Below are 23,845 nucleotides of genomic sequence, written 5' to 3'. Positions count from 1 at the left end.
ATATGGGGAGGGTTTGGAGGGAGGCAATCTTTGCCTGGGACACCTGCAGTAACACTTCCAAAACTCACGGTGGCACTTTCACAGGGACTGCTCTGCTTTGGCCACCACCTTGTACTAACCAGAGTTGCCTAGTTTCACATCATTTACATTGAGCCTCTGCATTCTGAAGTCTCAGATTTCAAAAGTCTCTTTTGTGAAATGAACAGTAAGGTTTTCATTAATTCCCTCAGCCTGGGTACAGTTGTAAAACATTAATCTGTAAAAATAGATGAAAAGCCAATAATCCTTCCCAAGTAGCATATAAAACCACTATTCGTCCACCCTGGAAGCCCACAGGTTGTTTCACCTCCACAACACAAATGCCAGCGTATCATAAACAGCATCCTCATATTTAAAGGAATGTTACCCCCAAGATTAAGTGGTCCTTGGAAATGCCAAGGGCTGCTTTCCAGCCCCTTTGCGTGCAAAGAGCTTTGTGCCATAGAAAAAGGTTCCTCTCTACCTTCTAAGCTTCATTTTATTCAATCGGCTCTTTTTCACATTGTTATAGCTAGTGAATATAGCAAAGTTGGATTCAGAAGAGAACCTTAAGCATTATCATAACGCTTAGAAGAAATGGCTTCACACTGTATAATCTATCAAAGGTGTCAGATTTACAAAATGCAGATTTTCTGTCACATTTGGGCACTCTAAGCACTGTATCTTTTCACTAAGGTGCTGACTGCTGTTTTAATGAGGCCCTTTGGTGGCTGTAAAAAACTGAAAGAAGAGGATTAGAGGGGTTACCCTAGATATTGTCTATTTGTCTTACAAATTTCACACTAACTACCAATTACATCGCCATAAACCTTTTGGCTACTTCAAGCTATATGCCATATAATACATAAAAAATACGCTATGTTAACCTCTCCTATATTATATGCATAACTACAGCCACTGATGCAAGTAACATATCTAATGAAGCCAATAATGAGGCTCTTTAAAAGTAGTCTTGTTATAGAAATAATATTAGAGCAGTTCAGTTAGAGGCTAAGGTCCATTATGGAATACTTCCTATATACTCTGGTCCCAGGTCTGGAAAGATGCTGACACACTAATTCAAGCTCAAGAAGGGCATTAATCTTGCAACCTTCTACTTGTCATGCTTAATGGGACATCCTGCCTAGGTGAAATGAACCTGATATATTCAGGTAAACATAATTTAATAGGAAAGATAAAAAGAAATAGACTTTTGGCATGACCCTAGGGAGATGAAAACATCTGCCATCTTATTTGAGAACCTAACTCACAAGAAGAAGAGTCTACGTGGTGCTTGGTACAGTGTTGTACATAGTAGGCACTCAAAAATATGCACTGCATTAAAGAATAAATTGAAAAATCATGGTTAAAGTTTTGAGACATCATCGTTGTTCCCCCGCCCCCAATTTCCTGCAATCCATTTTGTTGGCAGGGAATGATAATGCCAGGCAGGGAAGGCAACTGTGTTCATCTTGGGAAAGAAGACACATATTAATGTGGGGTTAAGCATCTGAGTGTGAAATCAAGATCTGCAACAATACAGCATGAGATTTAAAACGCAGGCATGAATGTCAGTGAGTAACCGTGCATCCTCTTTCATTTGCAATCACTCTTAAGTCTAATGAGCTTCCAAAAATTGTGTCAGGGTTTCAGATAAGCTTATAAAAAGCAGCTGTTGGAGAAAGTGGAAGCCCATACTGCCAAATCAAGCATTACACAAGCGTCATGAACACACACGTGTGTGCACAGGCGTGCGCGCATGCACACACACACACATACACACAATGTATAGTGGGGTTATGGCTCTCTCATTCCATTCCTGGTCTCTTACTGCTCTGAGAGAGACAAATCTAAAATGGCCCCAGAGAACACTGATCAGCCTTAACATTTAAAGCAGCTAAGTAATGTAAAAAAAATCGAGATAGTTAATATTCTGGGTGATGAGTCAATGCTTCAAGTCACTGAACGGAGTTTGTCATTAGGAAATTTGCCAAGTTCTCTTTGATTCAAAGATAAAATGAATATGGCATTTTGGTCAAGTTTAAAAATTAGACAAGTAGGAATTATGATTCAAAAATATCTAAAAATACCTGAAAACTGTTTTCCCTCAACCCTTCTTCCAGCTACTTTCAGATAGGTTAAAATATGGTTAAATGGATTATTCGGATGATAATGCGGTTAAATTCATTGTTGTGAATTTGAATTTATCACATTTCTGTATTTAGCTAGCCAGGCACTTGTAAATCTACAGAGCTCATTTTTATGGAAAAATCAATGCATTTATCCCCCCCTGAATAATATGTTACTTGTGAAAATGAGTCTTGTACTTACAATTTATTTCTAATAGGGACAGAGAGAAATGTATATGAACATTCAACAAATGAGTTAAAATAAAAGGATGAAAACCCTTACCAATAAAATATCTGTTTGGATAGTTCTGAGATGATAGGTCTTCCTCAGCCTTCTGCCCCAGTTGCTGGCATATCTGTAGTATGTCAAGCAATTTCTGCATATCACCAGCATTCATTTCCTAGATGGGGATGAGTGTCATCAATTCCACTAGACATGATTGTCCAGGATGGTAAGAAAGCTAACCATGCTAGAGGAACCAACTTGGCCTATACCGATTATCAGAACGATGTCAAAGCATGCTATCACCGGAAGATAAGTCACTCTTTTGGTGCAGTTGAGTTGACAGGGATATATGTAGAAAATCAGGCATTTGGAGCACCACAGCTAACTTTTTATTCATATTGTTATTTTTGTCCAAATCTCTTAAGTGTCTCATCTGCAAAGTGTTGAGAAGAGTTACTTATTCATTAAGCACTTTGCATAATCTTTATAAGTAGCACCATGGAAACCAAAAGTACTGTACTACTTTGGTCTTCTCCCTGGTTGAACTCAAAGAAAGGAGTTCCTATTCCACAAGGAATAAAGGAGAAAGAAACAAAACACAAGAAAGGTGGTATTTTAAATGTTTTCTTAACGATCACAGCCTTGGGTTTGTAACTATCCATATTTGATCTCTAAATGAGAATGGCGATTCATGAACTCTGTCTTAGAAGTAACCACAAGGCTCTTCCCAAATCTTTAAGACACACCTACTGACTCTCACTGCTTAGAGGCTGCCTATAGATGTTAATTTAGGAGTAGAACTTATTCCTGGGGTCTTCTCTTTGCTTGTTCATGATCTTGAACGCCAGGCCCTTTTCCTTACCCTCGGATGACACATAATTCTATCTAGGTAGGTGAGGTGCAAAGGAAAGAAAATCTGCCAGATTTGTACACTAGCGACATTTGGAATATATGGGCCGGATTCCCAGAAATCTGAATTAAAATAAGATTTGGAAATAGAAAAAAAAATGTGGATGTTTCTAATCATTCTAATAAAGTTATCTATCTTCCCTTGGATCATTTTTTTTTTCTACCAGGAGCTGTACTCTATTCTATACGGAATAGACTACGCTAAGCTGGATAAAAAATGTCACCTTAGGCACCTGAATTAATAGTTCAGTTATGTACTCGGTTAAGTCTTTACTATAGATCAGCATAAGTGTGCTAGACAGACAATTCTTTAGAGCTAACATTTTAAAAAGGTGCCAAAGCCCCTTTGAGATCTGCATGAATTATCCAGATTTTGGGGGGGGGGAGTTAAATATACAGTGCTTTCTTACCCCCCTCCCTTTCGTAGTTGCACTGAATAAGTAAAATTGCAGCAAAGTTGGCAAGAATAAATACTTCCTTGGTTTTTCTAAAGCTGCAATTAATGATAATGAAGCTATACCTTATATGGCAAGAAATACAGTACAAATTGGATAAGTAAGAAAAATGATCAGCCATTGTGCGCCTCCAATATAGTACATCAAGGTATCGCCACTGTGAGGCTATCTTTATTTTAAACCATTAAACAAAACAATATAAATCTGCAGGCAGGTGTTTCTTGTTGCAGAAGTATTGAAAGTTGTAATGCAAACAATCTAATTTTAGCATCTATGTAGAGTGTGAAGTAAATTTACTGATCATTGATGCATTGAGCATGGGAAGAAATAGTCAGCAGGAGCTTTCAGCGAGATTATCCTATTAAAGCAGGAAGACTTCATGTGGTTGTTAAGGAAGTAGTCAAAAGCAGGTGATGGAAGTGGGGGTTTGACGACTCGTCAGTGGGCCCAGTGTACATGTTAAGTTGTTGTTTTCTGCTCAGCTAAGCAGCAGAGAATTGATATGTTAGCAATGAAGTGCAATGACAATTAAATTGTAACTGACCTACATGTTACCGTCATTACGCGTTCTCTTTTTTACTGCTTTCCCTCTTATTTAATCACACAGTATGGGGTTTTTATTAGGCTGTAATGTTAAAATCTTCATCCATTTAGCCATAAATGTGTGACTGGATATCTATCAGACTTCCTTGCACTATACAAACAAAGCCATTTTGCTGAATCACTGTTGACTTGTTTGTGGCCTAATTTAATGAGTGTAATAACTTACATTACTATCCAGTTAACATTTAGGAGCCCAGAAAAGACCTGCTAGCACGCAGTAAGCTACTGTATACATTCTCTATTCATATCACTCCCCTTTGCAGTAAATTTTATACAATAATATGCACTGCTTACAACACAAGCTCAGCTTCCATCAGCCGAGGGTAGCATTCCAGGAAGTTCACTAGGCTTAGGCTGAAATGCTTCTTACACACAAGCAGCAGCCAATATGATTTCCTTTTTCTGGATCCCATAGCAGTTGTATCTTAACCCCTTAAAAAATAATAAACACAGGTTACAACCAGCAGACAAAGATAGCTCAGCCCTTCTTCATATTTTCTTACTGATATTTTCAGCCTCTCCCTACCCCAACCCCCACCAAAACTCAGGAATGAAAAATAGTTACTCACAGAGAGAGAAAGAAAAATCACTGTTTGTTAAACAAAATAAAGTTACAGGATAAAATATAAAAGCAAGAAGGCAACAAATAAAATGGGTTGTCTCTATTTATATTTATGTGATTAAGCTGTCTGTGATCTTGAATTATGTACCATTTTATATTTCCCTATAAGAAAGCTACCCATCTTCCCCCTCAACCCACACATATCTGTATGTTGTCTTGTTAAATGATTCCTTCACACAAACATACTGTAATTTATTTGTGTTTCCATTACATTACTTAAAAATTAAAAAAAATTTTTTTTGTCACCTCATCTGCCTTAGCTGTTTAACTAGCATCTGAAAATTCAGTGGATCAATTAAGTCACCAAAAAGTCTCATTATTTTCATACAAATGTTATATGCATAGATGACAAAAGTAAAGTTCTGCACTCGCTTGAAATAACCATTATTTAAAAAAGCAACACGCACTCACACACACACATATATATGGGCTTGACAATTTATAAACAAGTATTTTCACATTGAGAGATTTGGAGCAGATGGACTTTATTTTTTCTTTATCCTTTCAGAGCAATATCTCTGCATTGTTTGTGTCGAGATTTAAGTCTTTAATTATTATCTATTAGGCAATACCTCAGATTGACATTACAATCTTAGAAGTCTCTAATAATATTGTGGGAAGAAAATCACAGATGGAAGACATAACTTTCAAATTTTATTTCTTTCTATGAAATAGACAAAAGCAACCTTCAGGCTTCTTATCTCCGGGGAAAATGTATCACTCTGGACAATTGGGAAATTACTTTAGTTTTAATAAATGATGGGCCAAGTAAAATTTTTGAGTATGCTAATTAAAGCTTCTATGTCTGGAGTTGTATCTTGACTATCAAAAGAAAAAGCATTTTATTGACAAGTTTGTTTAAAATAAGCTCTCAGGTCCTGGAAATTAAGAGAGAAAAGCAACAATAATATAATTTCCTTTTTCAAAATGACCTCCTACTAAATTCTAGGCGCTGGGAAAAAGCTATGAAAACAACGAATTAGAATCTTTGTTCTTATAGGGCATATATTCTGGTGGGTGTGGGAAGGAACATAAACAAAATCACAAGTAAGTAGTATGTTAGAGGGTAATAACGAATAGATGTAAAAATAAAGGAGGAGAAGGTGTGCTATGAGGAAGGTGGAGTTTATTTTGGGTGGTCATGATAGACTGACAAGGTATAGTTGAACAAAGACTTTGAAGGCGCTAATTTAGATACGTGTATTAATGTATAATCTAAATGTATATTATACGTAAAAGTAATGTGTAGCTTTATACATTACAGGTTATATTAATAAAATAGTGTCATGATGAACTGGATATCAACCAAAGAAAGGTTTAAAGAGTGGCTAGCAAAAAAATATAGACTGTAGGTGGTGTGGAGTCAGGCCACCTGCAAGACTGGCCTTTACATCTCCTTAAGACCACCCCATTTTGAATCCAGACTCCATTATTTGTCTCTGGAGTAAACCTGTCCCTTCGGGGTTCTGGCACGACAGCAGTTCCAAGCCAGGCGGGGTGAAGATGCATCTGTGTTATCTTGACTCTGATACTATGTAACACATGGATAATCAGATCATCAGGACCACTTTTCAGCACTTAATTCCAACCGGGAACTAACCATTAAACACCCTTGTGAAGTAGGTATTATTAGGCACAATTCAAAGCTGAGTAAAGTGGAGTTCTGAGAAAGTAACCAACATGGAAATGTTCAGCCCACTACTGAGTAGAAAAAGTGAACTCTCTGACCCCTGTACCACAGCTCTTTCCGTACTTGGTAGGACCAAAACAAACAAACGAACAAGCAAAACAACCTGCAGTGTCAATCAAGAATATCACCTGCACGGGAAGGTTAACAACAACTTGGAGTAGAGGTTGAAAGCGCCATTGAATTTGAATTTAAATGCTACCATTTCTGCAAATTAGGCACACAATTGTTACAGTGGTGCTCCTTGATCTAAAATGTGGAGACTAAATCAAACTTTTGATGAGAACTGCCAATTTATTGATGCTTCCTTCTTTCCTGAGGGGGGCTTCTGCTAACCCATATGGCACTTTTGTATGGGTAGAAAAATGAATCCTTTCCTCCAGATGGAGACAGCTCAGTGTTAGGACTAAGGCAAGTAGACTACTAGTAAGATTTTTGTCCTCATGGAGTGTCATTGTGTATGCACCACCAGCACCAGCAATTCTTGGCTGCCCTACTTTCTAAACTTAAACAGTGGCAACCTAGCTAGCGAAAGAAGTTAGAGAAGTTCCATGTTTATTTGAAGTGGTCATTTTCTTCATGCTCTTGTGTGACTCCATCTTACATCACCTTTCTTGACTGGCATTTCAAGAAGGTCGTGGTGGCAAGGGTAATTGTTGGGAATTTAAATAAAAATGTGTAAGCAAGCAATTGATTTCGGTGACAGGATAATCTTGGATGAGTGTGTCTGAAGCTGCTGAACACTTTCTGTCCACCTTCTTTTTGTTCATTTCCTTTCCAATCTGTGGAACTGAACTACTTCAAGCAGCAACAACTTGGTGTAAAACAAATGTGGTTTATGAGCCCCCAAAAAAGTGGGTTCAAAGCCCAGGTCTGCCATTTACAAACTGTATGATTTTGGCTAAATTCCTTCATCTTTCTATGTGAACTTGTCTTCTTATTGGCTTAAAAGAACTGGGATAATAGCTCTACTTTTCAAGATTTTTTAGGAAAATTAAATATGTACTTGGATTTGTTTTTCCCTTCACTCTGCTACCTGATCTCTATAGGAAAAGATCCATGTTCCTTGGTCCAAGGTCCTCTTGATGTCATTGAAGTTCTATCTTTACAACGTCACATCCAGTCACAACCATCTTCCACACCCGCCAACACACATTGACACACTCCACTTCCGTACTGTATTTTATGCTTTCGTAATACCAAAATGATTTTAATTCCCACAAATACACCATAATATTTCATGCCTCTACACCTTCCATACTATTCTCTTTGCTTGGAATAGCCACATCTCTCCCAAGGTTCTCTTTGGAAAATTCCTATTCATCTGTAAATCCTGACTCAGCTTTTTTTTTTTTTTTTTAGTTTATTTTTATTTTTTTTTTATTTTGAGAAAGATACAGAGAGCAAGTGGGGGAGGGGCAGGGAGAGAAGGAGACAGAATTCCAAGCAGGCTCCACACTGTCAGTACAGAACCTGATGTGGGGCTTGAACTTAGGAACCATGAGATCAGAACCTGAGCCGAGACCAAGAGTTGGACACTCAACTGACTGAGCCACCCAGGTGCCCCCTGACTCAGCTTTTACAAAATTAAATGAAACAATACATGCTAAGTGTTCAGTTCAGTGACTGGCACATAGGAAGAACTCAGTAAATGTCGGCTTCCTCTTTCCTATGAAAACTCCTTTCACAGTTAAATATGCTTCCTACTCTGTGTAATTGTACCATGTGTAGTCTTTCCATATATCCCACTTGATTGAAGACAGGCAGTAAAGACGGCATAGTGAAGAAAGCATTGGACTGGGATCATTCTGTCACCCTTCTGATCCCAGCTCTTCCACTTTACTAACTCTGAACTTGAAACAAATCATTGAGGCTCCATGGCCTTTATATCAGGGATAACATTATTTACTTTTCTGGATGGTTTTAGGAACTATAATTAGTGACTTCATGGTACACGGCCAGTGAAAATCAGCTATTAACAATATACTGTACAAATCAGCTACTATTACTATGGCTCTGTGGTGACACCCCTCCATATCACTCTGCATGGAGTCCAAAAAATTTAACCCCAAAATACAAGTTGAGTTATTATGCAGTTAATGTTTGAGTATAGTTTGAAGCCAGTAATGAAATCCAATATTCAATCATGTTATACATGAATTTGTTTTGTTGCAAAGTGCATTACTATGGGATTGTTTTCATCATTACTCTATGCATTTTCTTTCATGCCTACCTTATTTACTAGACTACTAATTCCTTTACTACAGACTCTACATTCTTTCATATAGTCTAGAAGTCATATTAAGGGTTGGACTGCTTAGGTGTCCATCCCAGCTATCACCTAATTCTATGATTCTGGGGATACTACTTAAACTCCCTAAATCTTGGTTTCCTCCTACTAAAATGAGGAGGATGGTGATACCTATGTTATAGAAGATTGTGAGGAGTAAGATGGTGAGCGCTGATGGATGTTACAGAAGCTGGCACTTAATACGTGCTCATTAAAAGTTTGCTATTATCATTAGCATCATCTTGTTCTTATCACTGTAGCGATTATTCCTATTATTGACCCCAGCACCTATCAAAGAGCCCATTTGTGTATTAGGCACTCGGTAAATCTTAGTTTAAGATTTCATTAAATCCTCTTAAAATTTGGAAGTTCTCACTGAGGATAGTCCCCTTGCAGACATCTCCAGATGGCTGAGTGTGAAAGGATCACTCTCTAATTGGCCTGAATTCCCCCAAGTCAGCCACTCTCTCAGCACCATACTGAGGGCCTGAGGCCCTCTCACCCAGCTACCTCTCCTTCCTCCACCTTCCACCAGAACTGGCCAGCCTCGGGGCAGTTGGCTTCTGTCTGCCTCTCCCACCAGCCACTGCCAAGGATGCTAGCCAGTCTTTATTGGAGCCAGGTGGAGCTGGCAAAGCCAGCTGTTGTCCGCCTCGTGTTGCCTGGACTTGTGGATGCCAATCTTCCTCCTCCCTGGCTCAGGATAATTCTCTGGCATCTTTGCTCTTTTCTGCAAACCCCAGGCATAGGGTCCTAATACTCGAGATTTTTCTTGTGGGAATGGCACCATTATGAAAATGATAATCCTATCATTCGTTTACCTACCTTCCCTTGTTTGTTTTACTGAGAGTAGATCAATGTAAATGAGACATGGCATGCTTTGCCCTCCAGAATTCAAAGAAAATACATATGCAGATTCAAAAAAAAGAGGAGGGGGATGCCCAAATATCTAAACAAGCAACTTCTGAATCTAGGTGCCTTACATCGAATCCTCCAACTCTGGGCATCTCTTCTAGGAAGTTTCCATTTGTAATTATGCTGAGCCACAAGCTGATTGATCTCTCTTTAGAGGGGAAGTGGAAAAACAGAACTTAAGTGTTTTCAGCATTCAGCTCTCCTAACTGCTACAGCCACGGCAGGCTTATCTGGTGGGAGCTAGCAGGAAGCCTATAACCGCTTCATCCTCACTCCCCAAACGCTGGCAACAATTAAATGAATTCTTAAGAAGAGAATCAAAAAAGCAGGAGGCAAAATGAATGGCTTATCCAAGTGCTGAGGAAGGAGAGGCTGTGTATTCAAGATGGAAAGAATATAAATACACACACACACATGCATATTATGTTACATATCTATAAAAATGTGAAATGTTATTTATTTTGAGAATACCCAGTCATTTCCATCTGTAGTAAGAATCCATAATAACATTCTCTGTTTATATAACTCTTTTCACCTCAAGAGATCCCGAATGCATTTCAGACAGCTCTATATACAAACAGAGGCCAGGAGCTCCGCCATCTCTGGAACTGGTGGCGGGAGCCCGGCAGGGAACGTGTGTGCGGTTGCATGTATCTTGCTGACCGCTGATGGAAGAGGGGCGAGTTGGTCAAGGACAGCGGGGCGACCCCCGCATTCTTAAGACAGTGTCACAGGGGCCTTCAAAGTCTGGGTGACACCTCAAATTTTGATAGCTAATTAAGAAAAGAAGCTGAAGAGAACTCCATTTATTTACTTTGGAAGGATGAAGGATGATGTGGGGCAGAGCAAGGTTAGTGAAGCAGTGACTCCAGGGAGTAGAAATAAATCTGAAGCATAGATCACAAAGTTTTCCCCTCTAGCTTATATATTCTTATTACACCGAATACACTTAAGATGGGCACACACATAAAAGGGTAGTATCTGTTGATTCATTTATACTCCCGTTTTCTGCTTTCCCAGAAACGTGTGACTGGATTGGCTGAAATCCTTTCTCTTTCCTTCACCAGTTCAGTCCACAACATAGCTGTTCGGTTTCAAAATAATTCTCATTTTTTTTTTCATGAGCACTAAGAAGGCAGCAATAATTTATGGGAATTCCCACCTCAGAAACCAAAGCTTGGCAGAAAAGTATACTTCTATATGGCCCTAAGTGTGGATTCCCTGAGCCACTAAAGGCAACACACCAGAAATTTCCAAGTATCCAGAAAATAAACTGAAAAATGGCTAGTCTCTGTCAAAGAAAATATTACTGACCAAGTGCCCAGTTTTCAGTATTGCACTCAGGATCCTTAAATCACGTTTGTCTGATGAAAAAACTTATTCCGGGGGGACAGAAGTGGGAGATGGGGTGAAGTGACACATCCTATGGTGAAGAAAGGAGTCTGGGGTACAAATGGCCTGCCATCAGCTCTCCAAAACCTCCCTTTCCCCCGGCACTCCTGGACCCTTTCAGGAACCCCTCTAGCGCCTTGGTGTCATGGTCCTCCCATTGAGGCACACCATGCCAGAAATGCCCAAGGTCTGAGTGCAGCCCAGTACAATATAGTCCCTAAACACAATATAGTCCCTCTATCTCAGACATTAGCTTTCCTAATGCCTGTGACCTCTAGGGCTTCCCACAAAAACTCAGCAAAAAACCCAGGGAGGGACAGAGGGATACTGAATTCCTTAGAGGCTTCAATTTGAAGCAGGGAGAGTGGTGAAGATTACCTGGTGCAGCAAACAAGCCTCACCATTACTCTTTGGGTTGTGTACTGTAAAGGGCTATGGAGGGAGAGCTGGCAGGGGTGGAAGGACAAGTGGGGCCACTCAAAACATTTCTGGGAAACATATCCCTTCCTAAAAAACATGTCTCTACTTGCCATGAAGCCTGGAAGAACAGTAATAAAAACAATTGAGCACATTCAGAATAGTCCGCCTGAAAGGGACATTCCCCTATTGAACCTGACTCTCATATTATATCAATGAAGTCAGTAGAATACAAGATTTACAGACCAAGAAAGTGAGGCTTAGACAAGCCGAATGACTTAAGCACCTCCCGAGCTGGAGCTAGAAACTTTTTATCCCAGAATTCCGAGTTCTTTCTATTGTACTTTGCCCAAAGCTATAATCAGTGGGTGGGGCATCTGGGATGTGCTTCACTTTGACCTTTAGAACCTTCAGCCTCCATCTCCCCATTGGCCTGAATAAGGGCTAGGGAGACATGAAACCCATCAGGTTTGTAGGGAAAAGCAACAGGAATTTTATTTCTTCTTTGAGTTCACATTTAGTTGTTCCTCATCACTCTTTACACCATCCAAAAACACATTTAGGCAAAAACAGAAAAGGAGACACTAGCTTTGACAAGAAAGATGGATGGATAGATGTGAGTTTATTTTAAAAATACAAAAATTACATACTATTTCAATTCTGATGAATTATTGGAAATGTTCAAAAATTCTTACAAATAGCCCCCAGTGGAAAAGATAGTCTTTCCCTGGTAGCACCAAAACATCAAAGGTTATGCAGTTCAAGCCAGAAAAATGACCAGAGACTGTTTCCTAAATTTTGGAAGATGTGGTTCAGCACCAACAAAGGGAGTATATACTTGTTTATGCACTAGTCATTAAACCTTGGAGCTCATTCCACCAAGCAATTCTAGGCTTACAGATAAAAGGGAAATACTCCAAAAAATTCAAGGAAAGTTTGGAAACATTCAAGCATGGCAGGAACTCAATGGAAGGTTTGAAGAATACCCATACTTTCCCCTAGCTTTAGACAGTACCTATGCGCTCCAAGACGTGTTTCTTGGTGTCCCTATCAGAAAAAAACTCAAGTCTATACAACACATAAAATAGCAAACAGGCCCAATGTGACACTATTTTAAATAAGGAATGGGTCACATTGTCCTTTTCCTGGTCTTCAGGCAGATTTTACTCTCTGTTCTGGAGTGTTCTATAGCTGTTGGCAGAGCTGACCATAGGGATAATCATCTTAAGAGAGATTTTTGTACAACTGAGTGGAAAAGTAATTTGTCACATATTAAGAAAACATGTAAGCATGTGTTAAATGGAATTTTATCTTAGCAAACAAAAAATAAAGACAAAGGAATGATCTTTAAATGCCAGAACTGCCAAGGGGAAGCAGGGACCCATCAGTCAAGAAATTTAAAGGTTTGAAGGAAGTGAAATTCTGCCACATCCAGAAGGAGAAGAAGAAATATCAGTGAACAATTCTAAGAACTACCAGTAGGATATTTACTTACTTGATACCAGATGGCTGAGCCAATATTATCATGCGCAAAGTGCAGGGGGCAGGTTCCAGCTTAAGATAAGGAAGAGCTTCCATGTAGTAGAATGAACCTTTTCATTGGTTATGTTTTGAAAGAAAAATAAAGACTAAAAAACTAAAACTAAAAAAAAAATGCTACAGAAATCCAAAATGACTCTAGGAGCCAGGTAGGTAGCATAACATGTGAATCATCCAGGAAAAAATATACATTAAACATATGGAAATAATCTACGGTTCCATAAAGACATTTGCTCGCTCCCATGTGTCTTCAGAAATGGAGCCTTTCCCATTGACTTTTAAAAGAGACATAAGAACAAAGGGACACTCATTTAATTCAACACAAAACAAAACTATGCGAGAGGAATGACGAATGGGTAGCTGACACCTAGCCTCAGCCCAGGAGCCAATAGAGAGTAGGGGGGACAAAGGAAAGTTGGAGAGTGTGTGCCCTGTGAAAGAGGGTGTACACCACTACCTGATTACTGCCATGTAGAGAGACTGGCCCAGTGTGGACAGCTTTTCCATTTTTCGTTTTAGTTGTTCAAAAGGGCCAGAAATCTTTTTTTTTTTAAATTTTTTTTTTCAGCGTTTATTTATTTTTGGGACAGAGAGAGACAGAGCATGAACGGGGGAGGGGCAGAGAGAGAGGGAGACACAGAATCGGAAACAGGCTCCAGGCTCTGAGCCATCAGCCCAGAGCCTGACGCGGGGCTCGAACTCACGGACCGCGAGATCGTGACCTGGTTGAAGTCGGACGCTTAACCGACTGCGCCACCCAGGCGCCCCTAAAAGGGCCAGAAATCTTGATGTGGACACATGCAACCTCCCATTTTTTAATGTTTGTGCAATTATTTCCAAAAGATACTCTGTGGGCCAAACAAAACATGATGTAGGCTGGATCTGGCCAAGAGCCCACCAGTTCATGGCTTCTGCTGGAAAGAATACTTCTAAGTATGGGTGTGGAGGGAAATGGGGAATTGTATGGTCTCTAAGATCCTGTTGGGAGTCCAATAAATAGTACCCCTCTTCCTGAATTCTGAACCAACTCAAAAGTGAGAAAATAGAGTGAGCCATGGGTGGGTGGGGGGCTGCAAATTATAACTTTCCTACTGAGTAAAGCAAGGTCGGGAAAAATGGGTAAGAGAGCTTCCTGGAATCGGAGACACTGGACTGGGTCAGGCCTCTCTTCCCTCTCCTCCTTACTTACCACAACCACCTGTAGGATCTGTGTTCCCTGCAGGCAGCTGGTTCCCTAAAAGGACATCGAGCAGAATGGGGGCAGAGCTACTCAGGCTTCGTATCTCCTTCTAGATGTCCCTGTTGAATAATTCACTCCTCCTCTCACAGTTGAGATTAAGGGAAGGGGCTCAAAGGAAGGGGCTGATAGAACCAGGAGAATTTCAGATACATAATAGCAGTGGAGAAGACAGGATCCCCTCAATAATTACTTCCAGCCAAGGCCACCTTTAGCACACAGTGCATCTTTGTGCGAGTTACAAAAAGGCACTCCACCCTGGCAGATGAATTACAGAAAGGCCCTTTCCTCCCGGCTCATGCAGCCCCAGCCTGGGGCACACACAGCTTGGCAAGCAGTACTGGGACTAGATTCCAGCCCACACTTGCCTACTCGGCCTAGTGCCTAAGTACAAAAACCCACAACTGCCCATAGCAGCCCTGCTTCAGACTCTAATAATCCTATCAATTTGATTCCAGACTCTTCAGTCTCCAAAGTAACCACATTGTGAGCAGCACCCACTCTCTGTCCACCTCAAACAGTTGGAATTGATATTGGCCCAGGCTGTGTCAAGCTAGTCAATGGGGTGAAGCAGAGGAAAGGTTGGCTGCTTGGCATAGCTTGTGCCTTATTATTATTATTATTATTATTATTATTATTAGTCTCTCAATTTCCCGATCACTAAGTTGGTACAAATTCCCAAGGAATGAACAGCCATTTTTTCAGCATGTCAGAATTCAGTGAGGCTATAATCATTTCTTCACAATGTTTTTTAGTAAAGAATATATTAAGGGAGACATTGTTTTAAAAGTTTCCATGTACAACTGTGGCTTGTCCCAAATTCTTTGTATTCAGATGTCAGACTATAATTGTTGGTTAGCAGCAAGGTTACCAGATGGGTTATAAAATGCATCTCAAATGAATATCAAAAGGACTTAAGGAAAATACAATTAACTGCTGGTGTAGTTGAGGCAGGCTACAGTTTCACTGTAAAGAAAATTAATCCCATCCTTATTAGAGCTGAGAATATTTCTGCATCCATGATCTAACATCTTCTCTTCCAGAGTTCAACCCACAGGAAAAAACAAAAAACAACCCCCCCCCAAAAAAAAACACCATGAAACAAAACACAGGACTCCAACCAAACAGACATATAAAAACAAAACAAAAAAAGAATGGAAAATTCTATTTATCAGACGTGAGAGACATGTCCATGAAGGGGAAGCAAAATGAAAAACAAAGAATATTTAGTTGAAGCTGATCTCTCGCTAACATTTCATAACCAGGGAAATGCAATCAGCACTGTCTCCAGAGAGATCCAAACAGGATGTTAGACTTCTACATTCTTTCGTATTTCTACTCAAGCCAGGTGCTTCAGGAAACAAAAATTAAATGTTTGATACCACTTAGCTGGAAGTGAGTTCTTTCCTCTACCACAATGCCAACAAACAGAAGTCTACATTTTTGCCAACCTATTTCCAGGTCACTTGTGTGTTTTAAGAAAAGAAAGCAGACATGGCAGACTGGGTAATCTACAAACTCCACTCTTTCAAAACTCCACTTAATTGAGACTCACCCATTCATTCATTCAGTTAATACTTATCAAGGATCTCTAAGCAGGCATGTTATGACTGCTTCTGCAGCACCCTTTCCTTTCCCCTGTGAGCATAAAGTACACAGCCAAGGTTGTTTTTATGTACAGCTTAAAATCCACACATTTTTTCTCAGTGAGATGAGCAAGCGATACATTTACCCTTTGATGAGTATTTGAGGAAGAAACAAGCAAACAAACCTACTCCACATGTAATTTCATGTGTGTAAAAAGACAGGGGAACATGATTTTATTACGGAGAACATGTATTTGTTATTATCACATTCACCTTAATGTACAGAGGGATGTCCTAAATATAGAGAGGAGTTTGGGAGGGGGTGGGGAAACAAGAGAAACACCCTGCTGTTGGCAACCTTAGTGACTCTAATCTCGGGCCAGAAGGCTGTGGCTGAGCCCTCTGCTGTGGTGCACATGGCTTTCTTCATTTATCTTTCGAACCCTCTCCACTTGGAGACTTGTAAGGTGAAAAGCAGGTCTGCAGATAAATATCCCTAATGTAAGATGCCCATGATGATGAGCTTGCCTTCTCTTCTTCTCTCTTCCCTCAGAAAGATAACAAACAGAGGAGGAAAGCGTGGCACATGGGGAAGTGGAGTTAAAATGTACTGCACGTTACTAATCCTAACATAACATTGGCAGCTTGCACCATCCCCCTGCCAAACCCAAATTAACACACTGCCTTACTGGAAGGCAAAGGCTGCAGCTATATTTATAGCTCAATTAACAAGTTTCATAACTAAACCTCCAGAAGTCCTAGGCAAACCTGACAAATGCTATGCATCTTAACGCCACGGTGACCCTGCCAGAATGCCACCATCTTCTAACGGGGAACGACTCCTGCTATCACCTTGCGAGAACAATGATGATTGGCACTGGCCCATCTGATAAAGGGAAGCTGGCTGGGCAACTCGGCTCTTGTCAGGGGTACGTCTCATAACAACTCTCAACCAACACACATACGGTTGATTCAAGCAGGCGGCTAATTCTTCTTCCTTTTGCAGATGGATGGAAATGCCTGCTCCTCTGGAGCCAATGGCTGCAGAGAATGACTGCCATCTTATGACTCAGGGGCCTTGGTCCTTCCGGGAACAGTGTCACGGAAACACAGGGTACATCACTTGGCAAGTGTTGTAACTTCAAAAGAAGCAGGAAACCTTTTCATCATATCTTCGAAGCAGGTTAATTTTGCTCGAGGGAGAAAGATTCTTCAGAGGATTATTAGTGTCCAGGCAGCATTGTTAGAGGATGACTAGGGAGGATGCAATAGTATTTTTAATACAGCACTTGACTTGGGGCAAACTGCCTTCAGCGTCCAGGTGGGCTTTCCCTTTATTCTGGAACAACATACATGTTTACATGGCACAGAGCTTTGTGACGATTTGCCTGCACATCTGGCTTCTCTGTGGGGCTGTGAGCTCTTTGAGCCCAGAAAGGGAGGAGCATCCTGTTATATTATGTCCTCCTCAGCTCTTAGCTCAGAGTAACTAACAGTAAGGTCCAGCATTTCTGAGTGAATGAATGAATGAATGAATGAATAATTTAATAGGTGAACTGGATGAATAAATAATTTAATAGGTAAACAGTACTATTCTCCCACATACTATCAGAACTTTTATGATTCTGAAAACCTCTTGCTTCAGTTTTGTGGCTGGAGCTAAACACATTTCATGTGCCATCCTTACATCTTCCTACCAACTATAACCCATCTCCAGCTACCTTTATCATAGGTCCCTTCCCCATTAGACGCTGGCTATTTAGATCACAGAAATTCGGAAAGAAACTTAAAGTTGTTGGTCAGAGCCTTAAATATATCTCCAACTGCTTGAAACCCTTGGCTGCTAACACAGAGCAGAGGTAGATGGTCAACCATTAACACTGTGTTAATATATGCGAGGTGCACAATTTTGGGTACATCAATGATTCCTGAACTTCAGTTTCCCTATGTGTAAAATGAAAGGGTTAATTTAGAGCTACCTTCCAGGGTCTTTTCAACTTTAAAATATTATGAAGTTTATTTTTCTGCCATCTCATTGCACACACACATACTAATGGCAAACATTTCTTTGTTCTCCTGTCCCCTAAAAAGCATGCTTACAGAAGTTGTTTTAAAACACCCAAACTTCTCAATGAGAAGCCCATGCTTTTTTTGTTCCTTGGCACTCTCATTGTTGGGATTTTGATCTCCAAGTACAAGGGTATTCCTTCCAAGGAATACAAGTAGACTATTTTCTCAGGACAATTTGTGGTTGCTGAAAAAAAAAAGGTCATTACGCTATAAGCATAGGATAAAGAGGATAAGCCACAGTTAGGTGCTGTTATCAAGGTAGACTGGAGTAAAACTAGTAAGGATATTCTGCCAGCATCCAAGGATCTGTTGCCTCTCCCTGCTTTTTCAAGGAACAAGATCTGGACCAAAGATGCCTCTGCAACAAGGACCACAAAGGGGTAGTCTACTGGCTAAAGCTGGCCCCTGGAATATGATCAGGGACCAGGTCATGCATAGCTGCTGTTACTGATGTTTTAATGTGAGTTTAAGTGCCTTTGGGTGGGTCATGGAGTGATCAGTTTATCAATGGCCCTTACCACTCCTTATGCCTTATACCTCTGTCTTATCCCTTTCATTCATTCATGATACTGGTCCTTTGCCAAACTCACTGTATCTGTCTTCTCCTACTAAAATAGAATGCTACTGGGATGCCTGAGTGGCTCAATTGGTTGAGTATCAGACTCCTGATTTTGACTTAGGTCATGATCCCAGGATCGTGGGATTGAGCCCCACTCTGCACTGAGTGTGGAGTCTGCTTGAGATTCTCTCTCTCTCTCTCTCTCTCTCTCTCTCTGTCTCTCTCTCTCTCTCCCTCTGCCCCTCTACCCTACTTGCACATTGTCTCTGCCTCTACAAAATTAAAAAATAATAAAATAAAATAAAACAGAATTTTATCTCCCACGAGTGTAAGACATCCTTCTGTTTGTTCACTATGTACAATACCTGGAAGAATGCTTGAATCATAGTACATATTTTGCACATATTTGTTGAATGAATAAATGAATGAATGAATGAATGAAGCTCCCCTGCCAGTTGCTCCCTCTCAGACCTCCCATCACACTCTGCTTACTCTATCGCAATAGCCTTAATGCAACAAACATTTATTAAATACGAGGCACTATGCCAGGTACTGGAGATATTGAGGTGAACGAGACAGAGTACTTTGTCTCAAAAGCTCACATTTAAGAGCACGTAGACAAATACGACAACACAGCACAACAGTTTTGATGTTCCATGAAAAGGCTAAAGGAAGGCAGGAAACATTTGCAATGTGGCTCAGCGGGAGTAGAAATTCAGTACCTGGACAAGGGAGAGAGGGCACTCTACACCAAGAGAACAGACTGTGCAGAGTCACAGGGCGGTGGAGGGACACATGCTCAGGGCCAGACCACCCCAGTGTAGGCAGAAGAGACAGCGTGGAGGAGGAGAGGCTGGAGGAGGGCCTGGGAAGGAGCACCACTGCGGAAGTGGGGAGACCTTCACAGCAGAGCCACGGAGTTTAGATGCTATTCTGCAGGAAAGAGACACTATTCAAGGGTTTCAAATGGTGAGTGCCAGGGAGACCGTGACGTGTTAGAAAGTTACTCTAACTTGTGCTGTAGGGTACAGGCTGACGTGAGAATAAGCTCGGAGGTGCTTGTAGGCATCTGGAGGAGGGGAGATGGGAGCCTAAGTAGAGGCAGGAAAAGTTGTTCCTCTTGGGAGAAACTTACACAATAAACATTTTGGAGACAGAATGATGTAATTAACAAGCAAGAGGGGATGACGGGTGAGAGACAAGTGAAGGGAGAGGCTTCTGTTTTGGGTCAACTCAATAGATGATGCTGTAAAGGAGAAAGGGCAAAAGAAGTAACTAGCAGGGCTGCAGCCACTGAGCTGTCAGCATCATGGTCCACAGTGACCTCTCTCATGGCAGTTTCAGAAAAATGAGGGGGATGAAAATAAGTGCTGTGGAGCAAAGAATGAATATGATGCGAAAAGTCACAGACTTGTAGAAGAAGGGGTCATTTATTTAGTTTTTAAAAAAAACTTGGGAGAAGCGGGTCAGAGGGATGAACAGGCAGAGCACAGGAGACTTTTAAGGCAGTGAATCTATTCTGTGTGCTGTTACAACAGGAGATAGATGTCATTCTACATCTGTCCAAACACAAGAATGTACAGCAACAAGAGTGAGCCCTAATGCAAACTATGGACTTGGGGTGATGATAATGTGTTAATATAGATTCATTGATTGTAGCAAAACTATGGTGGGGAATACGTACAGCAGGACAGGCTATGTACCTGTGAGGACAGGGATATATGGGAGCTTTGTACTTTCTGCTTCGATTGTCTTGTGAGCTTAAAACAGAATAAAGAATAAAGTTTAGGGGTGCCTGGGTGGCTCAGTCGGGTAAGCAACCGATTTTGGCTCAGGTCATGATCTCACGGTTCGTGAGGTCGAGCCCTGCATTGGGCTCTGTGCTGAGAGTGCAGAGCCTGGGGCCTGCTTTGGATTCTGTATCTCCCCTCTCTCTGCCCCTCCCCCACTCACGCTCTGTCTCTCTCTCGCAAAATAATAATAATAGTAATAATAATAATAATAAACATTGAAAAAATTTTTTCAAAAGAATAAAGTTTATTAATAAAAAAAACTTGGTGAAGTTTGTAAAGATAAATAAGGCGGTATCTTGAAAGGAAAGGAAAGTCAGGAAAGATGGTGGTTTTCTTCTCTCTCTCTCTCATAGAATGGGAGAGACTTATACAAGTATAGTGGCATATAAGTATTTACAGGACGTGGTCTGTGAGAAAAATATTTGAGAGATAAAATACAGCTGATGCAAATAAAAATTCTTGGGAAGGACTCAGAATGGTGCCTAGTACATAGTGACTGCTCAGTAAAATGCTAGATCATTATCACTACCATAATATCCATTACTTTCTTATCTTATAGTAATTTAGGTCGCTGCTCCAGCTCCCTAATGAGACCATTAGCTCACGCAGAAAAAGGTTATGACTGCTTAGACTTTGTGTTCCTTGTAAGCACTTATTGTAATTCCTCGAACAGAATCCTCTTTCATTGGTTGATTCATTCAAAGTAGTTACTGATAAATGGTAGAACTTGAATCTTCTCAGGTAGTCATTTTGGCTTCTTCCTTTTAATATATTTTATTCATTTTTATCCTTACCTTCAAAGTACCATATTGTATGTATTAAACAAACGCCCCTGGCCCTCTCAGATTACAATGTTAAATTTGTCTGTGTAAATTTTGAGACCTTCAACCATATGCAACATAATTACAAGTCTAGAAGAAGGAGAATGAGGGCTCTAGCTAGGGCAGGATCAGAGATTCCATATAATGACATCCATAATTGGGTTCCTTATATTTTTATGCTATGTTGGTCTCAGTGTTGGCTTCACCCAAAGGCTGGCTTCCTTCAATGTCACAAGATGGCACAGTAGTTTTAGGTGTCACATATAGATAGAATGGCATTCAGAGAACAAGAGACCATTTCTTCCTGGTACCTTTGTTGTAAGAGGGAACCTTTCCACAAGATCTCCAACAGACTTGTCTTACATCTCATTGGCCAGAACTGTATCACAAGAACTTCAAGCTGTCTTTAGGTAGCTTTACATATGTGGGCACTAGGATTGCCTTAGACTAATCAGGAGACACCCTCCTTGGGAAGAAAAGCAACCTTTTCAGAAGTGCACAGTCTTGCAGAGGAAAGGTGACCATGGAATACACAGGATTCTGTTTGGAAGGATAAGTCATGGGGTGGGGAGATGGATGTTGGATAGGCAGTCAACAGTGTTTGTTAGAGTTGAATGAAAACTAATACAACATAAGAAAAGAAAATGATATAAAATGGTACCTCTTCTAACTTGTGGACATAAAATCTGCTTCTGGAAGTTATTCTATGAGCAAATAGATGACATAATAGTGAAATGATAAACAGGTAAATAAGTACTAAAAGTTTCATCCAGGTGAAAGGAGAAGGGCATTATCAAAGTTCCTGGAAACTCACCACACACATTGCATTGCTGTCTAAGTATAGTTCCCAGGATGCAGCGTGAGAGATTCCTCATTCACTCCACCAACATTTCAGGGTCTGTTATGTGTCAGACCAAATACCAAAACCTAAAAATAAATGTTAATAAAATCAGTTTTTCATCACCACAATACAAGTTCCTACACTAAAATATATAATCTATAACAGAAGACTAACAACTCAATAAATAACTGTAAAATGTGTTTTAGATCCATGATGAGTATACTAGGCACTTTTACTTTTTACTTTGGGGGTAGGAGGATTTCATAAAGGAATGTGATACTTGAACATCACATTGTGTTTATGCATCCCATAAAGGATGTGGGTCTTGAAAAATAATTTGTTGTTTCTGAGATGAAAAAGGGACTGGGAAGGGCATTTTTAAAAGAGGAAATATTATACCCAAAGGTGTACAAGTGTGAATTAGTATTCTGCCCCCATGAAATCCCAAGTGGATATCCAAATGGCCAGAGAACAGAGTTCAAGAGGAGGTGTGGATGGAGGTGAGCCTGGAGATTGGGGCGGGAACCAGATGACAGAGAGTCTTTTTTACCTCATGTATATAAATTGGGATTTGGTGCAATAAGTAACACTGAAGGCTTAACAAAGTGAATAGACATCTTAAAATATCACTGGCAGCTGGGTCATGGGGAGGTTGTGGTGAGAGCAAGTCTAGAAGCAGGTTATTCAGTTTAGCAGTTGCTTCAATAGTTCAGGAACATCAAGACATCACTTGAGCCAAGGCAATAACAAGGAGTCTGGAGAAGAGGCAGAGATGAAATACGTGATGGAGCTCAGTAAAAAATCTGAATGTGGAAAAAGAACTGGAAAAGTCCAGAATGATCGGGTAAGTATGGTTAATGAGGGTAGAGGAGACAAGAGAAAAAGGTAAAAACCAGGGTGTTCAACTTATCTGGGTTTGCCAGGGCTTTTCCAGATTCAGTGCTAAGAGATCTTCATTCTGGGAAGCCTCTGGGTCCCAGGCATACCAGGGCAATTGGTTATCACATAAGGAAAAGTACATTTGCAGGAAAGTGTGGTAAGTTCAGTTTGGTAGGTAATGAATTCCAAGCCTATTGGGCAACAGAACATTCAACTGGCATCTACTTAACCCTCAAATGGCTGGTCAGCTCCGTGGAAATTCAACCAGCTAGTGTTCACTAGCTATGCACTCCCCGAAAAAAGATAGTTTTCCAACAACTTTCACATTTCCACTCCATCCTGTAAATACCATCCAGCTTTCACACAGTTAAGGCAGGAAGCCCCCACAGTGTTCACCAGCTATGCACTCCCCCCAAAAAGATGGTTTTTAAACAACTTTCACATCTCCACTCCATCCTGTAAATACCATCCAGCTTTCACACAGTTAAGGCAGGAAGTGGTTCAATAGTCTTTCTCCACCAGGGCTGGTGGACTGCAGATGCAAGGCAAAGAATGAATGATGGGCACCTTTTGAGCCCTTCATGCAAATCACTTTAAAAAATTATCCTTAAAAGGAGTATGTCCTATGGTAACCTATAGTCATTTCTATCAAGGGGACTACCCATCTGCTTTTGCTGCCTACAAACTTATGATTCATCAGAAAACAGAGCATTTCCATTCCTTATTTATTAATCTTTGTATCACAGACATACCTGCACTGCACATGTACAAGCACTCAATAATTTGTTGCAAAGTAAATTATTTTAAGTCCATCAAAGTACATATTATCCTTATTACACATTCCATTTGTAATCTAT

At 40.4% G+C, this 23,845-nt stretch overlaps 1 long non-coding RNA gene across 4 annotated transcripts in view; it reads right to left on the bottom strand.

Annotated features, from left to right (window-relative positions):
* Positions 1-23,845, bottom strand: part of LOC106976764 (uncharacterized) — a 593,570-nt gene that overhangs the window by 154,150 nt on the left and 415,575 nt on the right. For all 4 annotated transcript variants that reach the window (XR_008289330.1, XR_008289331.1, XR_008289328.1 and 1 more), the window contains one exon: positions 22,083-22,195. This is a non-coding gene — a long non-coding RNA (uncharacterized LOC106976764). The remainder of the gene's footprint in view (positions 1-22,082; positions 22,196-23,845) is intronic.

The sequence above is a fragment of the Acinonyx jubatus genome, chromosome A3, assembly GCF_027475565.1.
Source record: "Acinonyx jubatus isolate Ajub_Pintada_27869175 chromosome A3, VMU_Ajub_asm_v1.0, whole genome shotgun sequence".
NCBI lineage: Eukaryota > Metazoa > Chordata > Mammalia > Carnivora > Felidae > Acinonyx > Acinonyx jubatus.
Note: the sequence above shows the minus strand (reverse complement) of the source record. Positions and strands in the feature narration are given on the sequence as shown.